Source organism: Triturus cristatus, chromosome 10, assembly GCF_964204655.1.
Source record: "Triturus cristatus chromosome 10, aTriCri1.1, whole genome shotgun sequence".
Classification (NCBI taxonomy): Eukaryota; Metazoa; Chordata; class Amphibia; order Caudata; family Salamandridae; genus Triturus; species Triturus cristatus.
The window spans coordinates 1,169,415,477-1,169,431,815 of record NC_140593.1 but is presented as its reverse complement, the minus strand read 5'-3'; positions in this window follow the sequence as shown (position 1 = coordinate 1,169,431,815).

The window sequence follows — 16,339 nt, the reverse complement described above, 5'->3', positions numbered from 1 at the left end:
GGAAATGATGCTGCCTCTGACAATCACTGCTACAATTACTAAAGTTCATTAGCTATGGGCGTGAGGCCAAGTCGAGAGAAAGGAGAAGAAAGAACGTCGAAGTCGCATTTGGAAACAAACACAATTTATTTACGCTCTGAATTTGCATTTATTCTGCATATCATTCATATTTTGTAAATGACACCCAAAGTAGCTCCCTCCAGCAGCCTTGATTGAACTCGTACATTGACACTTGCAATAGTTCCCATCATGACTCTTTTCAAGGTCACAAGATCCCTGTGAGGCACTTTTGGACATATCTCTTTGTGATACACTAGTCCAAGCACATTGTTTTCTAAGATTTGTTTGAAAGAACTGTTGTTGTCAGTGAGACCTGGTGGAGGTCAGACTCAAATCAATTATCGTAATCCTCCAGCCAATCATGAACCTTGAAACTCTGGAAAAGTTTCAAGCGTATTTAGACAAGTGGCAGCCTTTGAGGAGGTAATAACAGATGAAGGCACCCACTTTCTCCTGTGGGGGATACTAGGCTGCAAGAGATACATTAAGGGAGGCATATAGGGGCATATTAACAAGGAACAGGGAAAATTAACGCTAAGGGCGTTTAGCGTTAATTTTTTTAACACCAGCTATCGCTGGATAATATCGCCTGGTTATCGCGTTATTAACAACGCTAACCGCCTAGGTGATAAAAAATCCAGCGATAGCGGCATTTTGGGAGGTTATCGCTGGTAATGCAGCGGTAAAACTACAAGGATAGGGATATCCTTGTTGATAGCCCATGGTGGACTTAGCCATGTAATCGACCTCCCATTGGATTACATGGCTAAGTCTGAAAATTAGCAGACGTAAAAAAGCAGCGTTAACCGTGGTTAGCGCTGCTTTTTTTGTCTCTAACAGGGTTAGCGTGAAGCTTGATAATATGAGAAATGTTGCTTAATGACATTTCTTCTATTATTTTGCTCTGGAAAGCCCACTTTGCATCTCATTAGAGATGCAAAGGGAAGCGTAGTGAAAAAGAGTGCTAATATGCGATTTTGCATGTTAGCACCCTGTTGTTGATAGGGCGATATTTTTATCTCCGCTTCTTTGGCTTTTAAAGCCAAAAAAGCAGAGATAAAGCCCTTTTTAATATGCCCCCTAGTGAGTGCTAGTATACTCTCCAATCTACATACAGACACTACACCCATTGTAGGTGTAAGTCTATTAGCCCATTTTCAGTTCTGAGGCTTTTGAATTTTTAACTAGGAGAGTCAGTCCCCATTTGGGTGCTGTACAATTGTACATAAATATTGGGTGTCAAAAATGTCTCAAATATGGAGAGCAGACGAAGGAGTGCAAGGGGGGCTTACACTGTTTCCAGGGGCACTCCGGTTGGAGAAAAAACTCCTAAATTCTAATTGCATCAGTACATTTCGTATAGTTCAAACACGTGTAATCGAGGTAATCATGCTTGAAAGGTCGTTTATTTAGTGGGTCACATATTAAATCATCATAGTAACTCCTTTGTGAAACGAAGCATTAAGGAAAACGATTTAAACAACATCCATGGATCTATGCATTATCCCTATGCATTTCGGGCAGAGCCCTTCGTCAGGGGGTAGCGAAGAATCGATGGGTCAGAGTCGCAACGCGCCAAGCGCCGTGTTGCCAAAGGTTGCGACTCTGACCCATCGATTCTTCGCTATCCCCTGACGAAGGGCTCTGCCCGAAATGCATAGGGATAATGCATAGATCCATGGATGTTGTTTAAATCGTTTTCCTTAATGCTTCGTTTCACAAAGGAGTTACTATGATGATTTAATATGTGACCCACTAAATAAACGACCTTTCAAGCATGATTACCTCGATTACACGTGTTTGAACTATACGAAATGTACTGATGCAATTAGAATTTAGGAGTTTTTTCTCCAACCGGAGTGCCCCTGGAAACAATGTAAGCCCCCCTTGCACTCCTTCGTCTGTTGTTCAAATTCTAGTCCCTACCGGCCGGAAGGGACCATTTCCTGGCACCCTAAAATACTTAACATTGGTTTACTTTATTCACTTGATGAACGTTGCACACCCCGAGTGCCGCCTTCTTCTATTCATTTTGCTTATCAAATATGGAGAGCACAGTGGGTGCACACAACTCCCCTCTTAGCATTCTGTTACCTCTGGCACTAACAGTGGCTACCCAGCATTTTAAATACCTAGGATTGTGGGTATCTTCGGGGAATGATTGCACTATGAAGACAACCAAGCCACGTATCTTCTCAGGTTGGAAAAGAATGTTAAGCACTGGGAGGCACTGCCACTTTCTATTCTTACAGAGCTGCACTCTTTAAAATGATCGCATTGCCCACTTTACCTACATACTTAAAAGTTGCCCATACACTATCCCAGAGATGTTCTTCCGGATGGTGGATAGATTGCTCTGTACGGAATATAGCATGTTACATCGCATGCTTTTACATCGCGTTCCTTTACAACGCGGTCGTTACAACGACCGCGTTGTTTGAATACGATGCCTCTACAACGCAAGTCATTTGATTGACTTGCTGTAGTGGGCCCACTGGAGTTAGGAATAGTATAATTTACTATTCCAACTCCAGTCTGCGCAACAGTAGGGAAGATGTAGGAATACTAAACTACACTATTCCTTATGTTAGAGTGCCCCATACAGCAAGTCGATCTAATGACTTGCGTTGTAAAGGCATCTTGTTCTAACAACGCGGTCGTTGTAACGACCGCGTTGTAAAGGAACTGTGATGTAATGAATGCGTTGTAAACGCAGTCTCCCCTCTGTACCCTGCTATGGAGGAACAACCCACCTCGAATAGCAATGGCTCCCCTCCAAAGATTGGTTTATGAGGGGGGCATAGCACTGTCAAATGTCTGTAGATATTATGAGGAGCCCAGGTTATCATAATAAATGATTGGGCGTATCCCCTATTAGGTGCTTCAGTTTTTCAGATGTTTCGGGCTAATATGGGGCAGAAGGGATACCTCTACATATTATATGGAGGCAAGTTAGGTGCAGATGCCCTTCCAGCCACGTTGACAGTGATATAGTAAGCAAAAGAGGGAACTAGATTGGGACAAGGGATTTTCCCACAAAACCGCACTGATGGGAGCGGGATGGAGCCCGGTGACCAAGCTACTGGAATTGCAAAAATGGTATGTAATTGGCCTCTCAACACTAGGAGACATGTGAAACGCAAATTGCATAAATTCCTTTTGAGTACCTACAAATGGAATACCAGATGGCACCAACTTTTAAATATCCCCAATTGCAACATTCCTTAAAGGTGATGATCCCTGCAGATGAGGAGACTAAAGAGGACCCCCAAGCCGAGATGAGGCTGGAGGATGGACGTACCTCCGTTACTCTAATGAACAGCATGTAAAATGACCTTGGAAGGTTGAGAACGTGATGGCATGCAGATATAGGAGAATTGGATGATGATGACTGGCAGGACGCACTGCGGTTTTCTGGGGAGGTGACTAATAAGGTGATCTTACACCTCATCCAGCTCAAGATATTGCATAGAGTGTATTATGCAAGACCTCTGCTGATTAAAATAGGCAGTGTACGGGATGACAGAAGCCTAGGGAACCTTGGTCTTAGAGGGGCTTTAATGCACACCTTATGGAGCTACCCAGCCCCACAGGTGTTCTGGGAAGGGGTGGTTTGTAAACTGGAGGAGGCCACGGGAGTAACTTTTGTGGCACAGCCCCCCAACACTGTTGGGAATTTGGTGGGTTCTGAAGCTACGTCATGTAAGAGGTTGCCGTCAACTCAGGATTTCTACTGGCAAAAAGGGGGATTGCCCAGAAATGGGGTAGGAAGATGTGGCTGACACTCCGAGATTGGTCAGTGGGAATGGAGGGATGCAGATTGGCAGAAAAAATGGTGTATGAGGGGAGAGGCTGCCCCAAGAAATATGACAAAGTGTGTGGGGGATGGCCCACCCAGTACTAATGCTGTTGGGCACTGGAACCAATACACCATAAATGCGAAGTGGGATACGCTCAGTGTATCTGACAAGTTTAACGACATGCAAAGGGGACCCAGCCCTTGGAACGATAAGTACATAGGGGAAGATCACTACAGTGGGAAATATCTTACATGTCGTGTGTAACTTAGGGGGTGAGAGGTGGAGGAGTAATGGATAATGGGTATGTCACCAAAATGTAACCATGTTCACAATGTTTGGTTCCTTTATGTTTTTTTGCCATGATTATCTGTATGTTTGACAACTTCATGTCTATCATAAATCAATAAATATAATTTAAAAAAATAACATGGAGTAGAACATTTCCGTTTTTTTTCGCACAGAATCATAGGTCTCATTTCACCGCGTGGACCAATATATTTTTTCTTCTATTTCAGTGAGAGAATAATGAGGGTTGGGCATGCACATCCGGGGTCCACTGTTGGATATCCAAGAGCTTTTTGATGCAAATATGTGGAATGTCCTTATTGTTTCAGAAACCTTTTTCAAGGGCACTTCTGTAGCAGACATACAGCCCCTACTTCCTGATAATTTTAAAAAGGTCAAAAAGTGAACGTTGCCTCTACTTATAAACAACGTGTTCCCATTAACTAGCTGTGCCAAACTTCAACTTGTTCTAGATGGTCGTAAGTAAATGTTTTTTGACTCCAAACCTTACATGCACTATTGCAAGCATTTTCCGGTCCCCAGGGCATAACTCTTTATTTACGTTATGTTATGTTAACGGGTTCATAGAGCGCAACAGCTGCCTCAGCTAAGAGGCGTCCCGGCGCTAAGCAACACAAGGATCATGTTTGAATGTTATTGTTAGAAGGCAACCTCAAAGGAGACAGGGAGGGTACCTGAGCACCCTGAGAACTACCCTCGGGGTATTGTAGCCGGGCACTGGCGGGAGACTCCTCAGGGGAAGAGTCTCGTATCGAGGATCGTACACACTGCGCCACACGACAAAGAGACACCACACTGTATGTTCTTGGGAACAGATCTTTATCTAATCAGCTTCGTAGGATCTTTATGATCAACAAGGTGGATATGTACAAATAGAGCACGGGCTCAAAGAGTCTCGGTAGGGATAGGGGGTAGCGGGACAGTCTTTGGGGATCCGGATCAATGCAGGGACGTACCAGGTGCACAGCTCACAATCCTCGAGCTGGGGGATACACTGTGGTCATTGGGGTCCATCCGGACCGAGGGAGTCTGTAGGAGCCGCGAGTCACTCAGCAGGGCTCAAGCACAAGGTCGGAGGTCTTACGATCCTCAGGGGAGCCGCGAGTCACTCAGCAGGGCTCAAGCACAAGGTTGGAGGTCTTACGATCTTCAGGGGAGCCGCGAGTCACTCAGCAGGGCTCAAGCACAAGGTTGGAGGTCTTACGATCTTCAGGGGAGCCGCGAGTCACTCAGCAGGGCTCAAGCACAAGGTCGGAGGTCTTACGATCTTCAGGGGAGCCGCGAGTCACTCAGCAGGGCTCAGGTGTTCCAAGGTTACAAGGGAGCCGCGACCACGTCAGCAGGGCTCTCGTCGTTCCAGAGCCTAATCTGCCAGATAGTCCCGGAGCACCCCTTGTTATAGGTCAACTCCTCTTTGATGTCCGGAGTCTGTGTAGGCAGGGGTCTTAGCACCTGGGGGTCGCTTGTTGGAGTTTCCTGCCATGTCGTCCTTTGATCCTTTCAGGGCCGGGTCGGGAGGAGTCCCAGACACACAGCAGGCGTGGAGCCAGCCCTCAGGGAGGCCGGAGGGCCGATCGAAACCCATCTCCCAAAGGAGGTCAGAGGTGCGATGGAAACTGCTCCTCCCTCTCTCACTCCATGGGAGCGCGATGTCCTCCAGCCGGGGCGGCGCCTCTAGGCCTGGGTCGCGCTGGAGCTGGGCGGCCATCCTAGGTGCATGAAGTGGGCACGCGGGCCCTGTGGTGCTGGGAAGACGGAGGGCACGGACGGGGAAGTCCGGGTCGGGTGTGTGTGGGTTCTGGCGGGAAGGACCGGCTAGGCCGTGTGCTCGGGGGCTGAATGAGGTGCACGGGTCAGGGTGTGTGGCTAGGGGTCAGGGATGGCCATGCCACAAGGCCGGTTCTAACACTTATTAATTCCCTGAGGGGTTTTAAAAAAGCATTTACATGTCTTGGGGGGTTTAACTTGTGGGCTGATGATGTGTCAGGAAGTGTTGTTGACACTCTGTGTGGCTGAAACTTGTGGTGGCCATACTAAAACAGCACCTCAGATAAGTGCTGGGGGAAAGGGCACGGCAGTCTGATCCTGCACGTGTGTGAAAGGAGAGTGAGTGCTGCTGTGTGACAAGCTGTGTCTGCCATTGTGAGTGCTATAGAGTGGCAGTGTTACTCGAGGGGAGAGCCCTGTTACAGGCACAGCAAGCAAAAACCACTCATGGGGGTTGCTGATTAATACTAACAAATTACTCTTCGAGACCAACAGGCAATGCAACCCGTGATTAAAAAAGTGGTGCGGTAACTTAAACTGACACCTGATACATCATTTCGGACAAGCAGCTAACCTGTATTTATATCCTGTGGTGAAAGCATCCGCGCCGGGCGTACCATTACTCAGGATTATTTACAAGCCACATGCGCCGCCGGTACGTCACTTTTTCCCATATTAAAAGTGACGCACCGGTGGCGCAAGGGGCTTGTAAATAAGCCCGTCTGTGTTTATCCACCCCCCTCCATCAAAATATTTCGCACTGACACTTCTCACTTCTACCACATGGTGATCAAATTTGCGATAATATGTGTACACCAAGGAGAAAGGAAGGTTATGTACAGCAAACCCAGACTTGAGCTCCAATCCCGGCTACCCAACTTGACCTTATTTTGTGATCCTGGACAAATCACTTTTATTTTCATGTTGCTCTGTTCTATTGCCTGCACAAACAAGAAGCGTCACCAAGCATCCGAAACAACTGAATGAATCACTGTAGAAGGCTGTTGGGTTTCCTTATGTGGGCAGCTGAGTAGGCAACGAGTTAAAATTATTGCAGGATGTGAGGGTTTTGTTGCGATGGATGGATAGCGTTAGCGTCACTGCAGACTGCCTCGTCACAGAGTGAGTGGCAGGCAGTGTGCAGCAGCCCCGCCCTGAAAAAAGAAACGAATGATGCTCGCTTAGGCTGTGAGCATTGATTAATTTCGTAACATAAAACAGTAAAACACGATGGATAGCGGAAGTGTAGCCCATCAATGTCCGCAGTCTATCCGCTGTGCAAAATCCTAATAACATTCATGACATCAGCCTGTACGAACAGTGCATCACATTTGTCCCTCAGATTGTGAGTAAGCAGAGTGAGACGAACCACACTCAGATAGGGGGCCAGGTCTGAGATAGTGGTGCAGCCTGTGAGGAGTGCAGGTTGGAGTAAGACTCTGCCATTATTGTATTAATATCATACTGTTCATATAATACTGTTTGTAGCAGGTCTTCCCATTAGTAACCCTCACTTCCATTCTTATCGTCTGGGTCTGCAAGTGAAGTCATCATGCATCTTTGCAATATATTCCCAATAACTCAAAAAACAGAGGGGCATATTGACAAGCAGGGCATTAAAATTATCGCCGCTTTAGCGGCAGAAAACTGCCGCTAAAGCGGCAATAATGGGCTTGATAATATGCCGCAGAGAAGTCCAATAGAAGCCCATGTTCACACCAGAACATGGGCTTCCGTGGGAATTCTTAAGGGCATATCATCAAGCCCATTATCGCCGCTTTAGCGGCAGTTTTCTGCCACTAAAGCAGCGATAATTTTAACGCCCTGCTTGATAATATGCACCAGAGTCTCTCAAGCAATGCAGCGCATTTGTCTTTCCGAGAGAGACACACAGGCATTGTCTCTGGTCAGAAAGTACTTCCCTCCTTAATTCTCACAAACGGTCCACTAAAACTGCTAATTCCGGCAAAATTACAGCCCTAATCCATACACCACCACAAGACTCGCACCTCTCATTATAATTTTATAGGACTCCAACTCCACCACAATGTTGCATCCTGAACCAATGTTATAACTAAACTATTGTGTCACAGCTTCTCAAATTGTACTTTTAAAAACCAGTTATTTTAAAACTGTAGTTTGAAGTACCCAGAAAGGTACACACATGCATGGCAGACCCCACAACACAGGCAACAGAGGGAGACAAGGATCAAAACCGTGTCGTGGGTCAAACCAATCAGGTGTGGAGATGTAAGAAACATGTCACATATAGTATTTAAAGCATGAACGGGTGAGTTAAAGGCATATTCCCTGATGCATGGGCGAGTGCCTCTTTAAACATCCTATAAATCGCTGTTGCTAATATTTATTTCAGGGCTGTATATGCAGTTAAAAGTGTAACTGATCTGTCTAAACCGGTATTAGGACACAATGCAGGTGCATGTTGTGTGTGTCAACAGGATGTTTCAACATAAGGCTGTATAGGAAGGCCTTGGGTGCCACAGAGGTGGCGAGATGCAGACCTCTCTCACTGACCCCGTTAGGTCCTCAACAACATACTTGCTCTCCAGATCATTAACAGCACTGCTCTAGCAAAGAGTGAGTTGTTCAAAATATCTGACATCACCAATGTCTCCTCATTTTTGCAACTCAACAACCTTCAGATGTATCTGCTGCTAAAACAAAATGCAAACTCCTATGTATGATGTATGCCTGCTCTCTGTGACACCTGAGTGTTCCACGCAACCCGCATGTTCCACTTCATAAAGGTATATTCCGTCTCACTGATTCGTATTGCATCATTTACTCCAGATCTCAGCCTCTCCATGTATATTAATATTTAGAGACAAGTTTGACCACATTGGACAATTCACTCAGATGGTGAACCCCAAGAAGTATCTTCCCATGACTCACTGCTATCAAATCCATCCTGCAAGACTGCAGCTCGGTAGCTTGATTTGACCTACACCCTTGGACATGCATCCCACCCAGGACAGTGCATTGGGAGGTCCTGCACCTACTTTCTGACATATTCATTGGGTCAAATTGAGTGCTGGGACTTTCCTCCCACCCTTCTTGTGTTTGAAAAGGCTCCCTACTGTTACTGAGCTGACAAGCTTGTGTTGATGCACCTGCATCCAGTGAATGTTATAGACACATGAGAAGACTTTGGGCAGCATTTCCAGCACTCTCAAGACGACTTGGTGTGATCTACTGATGAAGGAATACATCCAGAAATGTGTCTAGAGTTACACAGCACAAACAGCACCAACAAGGGTGAAAAAGTAAGGACTACGACTGAAGTAACTGTTATCAGGCACTGCATGTACCATGATGCATTGGGGCAAATTGAGTGCTGGAATGTAAGGCAGTGTACTTCCACCCACCTTACTGGGCTGATGTCCTTGTGTTATGCACCTATACCCAATGAGCGGAACAGAGACCTAAGAAGGCTTTGGCCAACATTTCCAGCACCCTAAAAATGACTTTTTGCTCTCTAATGATGAAGGAATGAATCCAGAAACACGTGGCTAGAGGTACAAAGCACAAGCTGCTCAAACAAGGGTGAAAAATTAAAGACTACTACTGAAGTAAGTGTTATCATGCACTGCATTTACCATTATGCATTGAGGCAAATTGAGTGCTAGGATGTGAGGCAGTGTGCGCCCACCAATGTTCTGTTTGAAAAGGCTCCCTTGAGCAACTGAACTGACAAGCTTGTGTTCATGCACCTGCACCCAGTGTGTGTTACAGAGACCTGAGAAAACCTTGGGCTACATTTTAAGCACCCCCAAAACGACTTGCTGCTACCTTCTAATGAAGGAAGGAATCCAGAAACATGTGTCTAGAGTTGCACAGCACAAGCTGAACCAACAAGTGTGAAAAATGCAAGACTGCTATTGAATTAAGTGTTATCCTGCACTGCCTTTACCATGATGCATTGGGGCCGATTGAGTGCTAGTATGTTGAGGCAGTGTGCTCCCACCCGCCTTCAGAATATTACATTTTCCATCATGTAGGCAGCAGAAATAAATAGCAGACCATGTCACGCGCAGAGTACTTGCTGCAGTTGGTGAATTCTGCAGATTTCTCTGACAGTCCTGTAAGTGTTAATTTGTTGAGTTTATCTGTTACTATTCCTATTCTTAGAAACCCACTTTACTCTGCAAATTGGAGAATGTAACCTTGGGACAGATAACGTTTTACCCTTGCTGCAGAGTCTGATTATAGTCAGTCTACCTCCAAAACTGTGTTCACTCACAATGCACAAAAACTGTTTCAGAGATTTAATTTGATATCAGTAATTTAAATCACAGGACTTTTGACATGACTCTTGTCTTCATATTGAGGTGTAACTACATAGGTTGAAAGTGTTCAGAAGAGGTATAAAGGGGGCAACAGAACAGGACAGAACAATTAATACAAGGTTCAGAAAAGTTGCAATACGAAGGAAGTGCTACTACTCAGTTCTTTTCCCTTGTGAAAGAGTGCTTGGTGGAAGATTTGAGGCACCCTCATCTTATTAGGATTTTGAAAAGAACATTAAGCCTAATAATAGTAGAAAACTTCCCATACAGCAGGAAGGACTGAATAAAAAAGACCCTATCATTGTTAAAAGGAAGCATTACGCCTTAATCTTGGTATGCATTCACCCTCCCGATGCAGTTTTTGGGGCACCAGTCCACATGTTTAAAGCCAATATGGCTGAGGACTGGGGATTCTGGCACTGGGGAGTACAAGAGAAACTATTTCCACAAAGTCCTATGAGTGGCTGATGATCACTGAGAAACATCAAGCACATAGACAATATTTCCACTTGATTAAATTAATTTGATGCTGTATTATGTCTGCGTACTAATTTAAAGAGTATACGTGACACTTTCCCGGATTATCACAGTAATTTTACCCCATTTGAAAGCCAGAAGATACCTCTTACCTACTCACTCCTCACTGTGGGGTTAATATGACATGAATGCTAATGATCCCTTGGAAGTACTTATGGGCTGAGGGCACATTGATTTTCTTGGCTGAGCAGAAACTTTTTCATTTATGTATACAATATGATTGGGCACAGATTTACTATGTCAGACAGTGCAGCAATCAAACTTGCTGCACTACATGAAAGGTTGAGAATAGGACAGCACCATGTAGTAAAATATGGCACTGCTGGTCGAATCCCAAGTACTGGTGATGCAGATTGGGGTGTACAAATTCTCCCTACTTCCACGGATAGAGTAAATCCACAGATACACGCACATATACTCATCATACGCTTGGGCCCATTTCACTAACATACACTCAGATTACTCTATTAGCACTGAACCTGTGGAAAGAAACCTTCTAAACACCCTACATCTACACCGAGGTCGATAAGACCTAGTTATTGTAATTGTCCTGAGTCATAATCTAAACAATCTATACAACAATAATCAAAATAGAGTACTCAATAATTGACAAGAAATAATCACCAACACCGTATTTAAAATTATGGTACTTTATCTAAAATTAGGTCAAAGAAAATCAATCAGAGTAAATCATTATTCTCATAATTACCTATTCTAGCTAAATGTCAGAATGGGTCATCAGGACAAGTCTCTCGATAAAGTCTCTCGAGTCGCCGTCCTCACAGCGTAGATCCTCACCAACGCAGGTTTGGGAAGAAGTGGCCTTAGACCCTCTCTAGGCTAACAATATTTATAACATTTTAAACAAAAGAAAGCAACATAAATGTTCTACACGTCCGCTGAACCGCTGAACAGAGCGAGCAGGAAAGGATGTAGCATCGCTACATTTGGAAAATCTCCGCTCAGAAAAATCACAAAAATAAAAAGACAGAACAGGAACCAAAAATTAAAAAGTAACTCTTGACATCCACATTTCCTCGGAACTAACATGATGACTTCAGAGTTCATTCAGTTCATTCATTATGGCTCCTTTGTCCTCCAAGGCTATTCAGATGTTTCTTGGAGACTTGCCCAGCACTGCTACTGTCCTCACGGAAAATTTTAACCAGGCGAAGACTGTGGTCAGATGACTTCGACCATGTTCAGCAAGGCCCTCTCATCACAAAAAATTCACTCGAGTACAGGCTTTAAACGGTAGCCATTTTACCACCAGGCCAAAATGTACCATCTTAATTAAAAGAAACAAAAACAACGTTACCACAGCATAGTGATTAAACAGTGTTAACCCCACTAATACCCTTATGTGTATGTAATTATCTAGCCTTTGCAACATAGGAAAGCATTAATTCGAAAGCGTTTCGTGCTTTAAAATAAACAGCACTCAGCAACGTTTATTTAATAAAACATGCACATTATTAATAAGCAAACGAAAGCATTCCCACGTGTCGGTTTTCTTCTCATTAGTACGTGTTGGTAAGTTTAAAACATTTACACAAAACAAATAATTAGTAATTAATAATTAATAATTTTAATTATGACAAATAGACAAACCAGAGTTAAAAACCCAATAGATTTTCATCAGAAAACTCTGCTCCAGCAATCCCCCCTTTGGTGATATTATCACCAAATAAACAACCCAAAAGAAATTTTTAGTGAAATTTAGTCCCATTTTAGGAGAAATTGGAAATATATTTTTCTCCTCACACAACACTACACACCAGACACTCTCCTTCATCATCCCTCTTTGTTTCTAAGTAGACACTCTCCCTCAATTCTTCTAATTCAATTTCTTGTGGTTCTCTTTTCAACCTTTTATTTCTCTTTTCATTGTTTCTTTTAATTAATTTCTTTTTCCCTCCCCTGTTTTTACAACACAAACACACCAATCTTAGTATCAATAGAGCAACAATTATACAAGTTAAAGGAAACAATATCTTACCTATAATAGTACTACCTATTTTAGCAATAAAACTCTTAACAGCAACTATTTTATTAGCTATTTTAGTCCAAATACTTTCAGCTTCAAGTGGTACTAATTCTTCATGCAAATCAGTAATATTTTTGATATAGACCTTCAGGTCTTTGCTTTCATCTGGAATGTAAGTGCAACAATGTTGAACTTTCAGCATTCCACAAACTCCACCCTCCTTAGCTAATAGAATATCAAGGGCAAGTCTATTTTGCATAGACATGGCACGTACGGCAATTAGTTCCGTATTCACCAAAAGAAACCCTCCAGCGGTACTTGTCGATAAGCGATCCACCACTGTTGACAGTTTCCGAATCCCATAAGCATTCAAAGAAATTCCCACTGCTGGAATTAAAGCTCCAAAAATGTCTCCCACTATTTCAGACCAAGTTTCTCTCTTGAAGCGCATTAGTAAATTAATATGTTCTACATCTTCTATTCTATCTATTTGAAAGATCTTTGGAAAGACCATGCCCACATAACACGTGCCATACCAATGGTCAGGCAACTTGTAATAAGCCTTGTTCCCACAAACATAGTCCACTCCTGGAAAAATTGTATCTTCTCCACCTCTGAAACCCCATCCTGTTGCAATGAAGTATGTATCATGACATTCACTAGTCCCAACAAAATATGTATCATATTGGGATTTCCTTCTTGTAATGCACAGCTTACCCTTTTGTGGTGCATCTAGAGCTAAAGTTGGACTAGCCCCATTTCTTAATTCTTTTCCCATCTCAATGTCCCAAATTGTCTCACTCACTTTATATTTCCCTGCCTTTTCATTCATGCTCAATCTCCTTTCCTCCACCATGTTTAGGAAAGCTTTCTCCTCTTCTTTCAAACTGCAAGTTAAATTATTCTTAAAAATGTAATCTAATGTTAATTCTTCTTTCTCAATAAAAATCTCACCAAAAATGTTAGCTTCTTTAGCTGGATTCAGCTCTTTCTTCATTGGCAATTGCCCAAAAATACTATCTTTGTTAGACATCTCATAATCTATTTTCCCTAGCAAATAAAAAACACTACTTAATACACTACAAGAAATTCCATACGTAGCTGGCAAATGGTGATAAGTAACACCCTCTGAAACGGATGCAGGTAATTGCATACAAACGTAACAATCCCTAACTTCCATTGTTTTCACATATTCAAATAACAACTTTGAAAAAACATTACTAGAAAAATCATTAATTGACCTATCTTTATGTATGTAAGTATTACTAATTCTAGTTGGAACTACTTTTTGCGAACTCTTCTCTGCATTTGTCACATTCTCTGTATGCATCTCAAATGTACCTATTGTAACTCTAAATGTAACTAATAAAGCTAAAACACCCCACAGTAGCATTAATAATCCGGTACAGCAGCAGCACATTCTACACCATCTTCTTAAGAAGGCACATCTACTTTGGTTATTCTCTATGTTAGCCATTTTACTACTTTGACCTTGTCTTTTGACTTAGCCTCTATTACTCCACTACTGAAATTTCTTGAACTTTGGATTACTTCAGACAGCTGAATTTCAGACTTTCTCCTTTTCACTTTTCTCCAAGTGATTTCTTCAGTTCATTCAATTTGGATATTCATCATTTTTCACTCCTTCTTCTTCAGCAACATCAAATTGTATCAGATCATCATCGTCATCCTGTGCATCCGACTCTTCTCCAATGTCAGTCAGGATAACTTTTAAGATTCCAACAGATTTTTCCTTTTCCTCAACCACTTTTCTCAAGATCCCCTCCGGATTGTCTCGATTCACTGTTTCTTCTTCTCCTCCTTCAGACAGTGCCACATAAGACCATTCCGGTGATCTGTACTTTTGGTTGGGTTTTCTAATTCTCTTTATCTCCTCGGGTTCTCTTGACTCCTTTTGCTCCTTCCTTTTTACTTCGTTTTGACTCGACACCTCATTCACTTGTTCAGCTTTCGATGTATTTGCTCTTATCAGTCTGTATCTCAGCCTCTTTACTCTGTTGTTAGGCCAAGAATCTCCTCTCACAACCTTTTTCGGTCTCGTTTCTGTATTATTTCTTTCTCCAATCCAAGTTCTCTTTCTCAGAACTCGACCTTCTGATTTTTCATTCTCACTTTCATCCGATTCTGTTTCAAATGCCTCTTGTTCTTTAGCAGTTTTCTTTCGCTCCACAGTCTTTTTCACCACTATTTGAGACTTCCCTACTTCTGTCCCTCCTCGGGTCTCCGACACGCAATCTTCTTGCTGTCTACTTGTCCCTTCACCTAGCTTGTCAAGAATGTTCCCTACACCTCCTCGGGGGTCTTCCGCAATCTGTCCCTCACTATCTTCTTCTGACCCTACTTCTTCAGGTATAATCTCAAGTGGTTCTTCAATCTCCTCCTCTTCTGATTCAGGAGTAGTCTCTGTGGAATTGCTCTTTTCTCTTCTTTTCCCTCCACTACTTTTTGGAACTTCAGGCTCTCTTACAGAATCTGATCTCCTTTCTGAGATTCTCAATGGTTCTCTTGAAGTCTTTTCTGCTTCTTTTCCTGAACTTTGATTTTTTCTCACTGGTTCTGGGTCTTCATCATCACTGGAATCTGATTCTTCAAAATACTCTCTACCAGTCCCATCTTTTGGGTTTGGAACTCTCAGAGTATGACTCGCATGTACCCAGTTTTTCACACCAGCACACTTTACTGCAGTTGTCGTAGTTAGAATGACTTGTCTTGGTCTTCCCCACCTTGGAACCAAGCAATTTCTTCTTCTGTGTACTTTAATCCTCACCCAGTCCCCTGGACTTAGATCATGAGCTTGCTTCTTCTCAAGTGTAGTAGCTTCTTCTCCAATCTGATGAAACACAGAATGAACTGCGTCAGCCAGGCCTTTACAGTAATCCAAAATCATGTCATCAGTTATTGTCATCAACTTATTGACAGGTACATATGCATGTCGCATTGCACGTCCCATTATGATTTCGTGCGGACTTAAACCAGTAGTTCTATCTGGAGTAGATCTAATAGTCATCAGCACTAGAGGCAAGACATCGGGCCATTTCATACCAGTGGCTAAACACATCTTACCAATCCTGTTCTTGATTGTGCCGTTTATCTGCTCAACAACACCAGAAGCCTCTGGTCTGTATGCACAATGTAGCTTCTGCTGTATGCTTAATGCTTCACAAATCAAACTCATGAGTTCATTATAGAAGTGTCCACCTCTATCAGACTCAATCGTTACTGGAAACCCGTACCTAGGAATCAACTCTCTTAACAGTAACTTTGCCACTGTTACTCCATCATTTCTCCTAGTCGGATAGGCCTCAACCCATCTTGAGAACAAACAGACTACCACTAGAACATACCTCAATCTGTTCACTTGGGGCATTTCAATGAAATCAATCTGCATTCTTGTAAAAGGACCTCCTTCTCTGCCTATTGTTCCCAGACTCACCACTGTCTTTTTCCCAGTGTTAAATTGCTGGCAAATCAAACATCTTTGACAGATGCTTTCTGCAATTGTTCTGAACTTTGCATTGTACCAAGTCTGTTTAAAAGACCTGATCATCGCATCC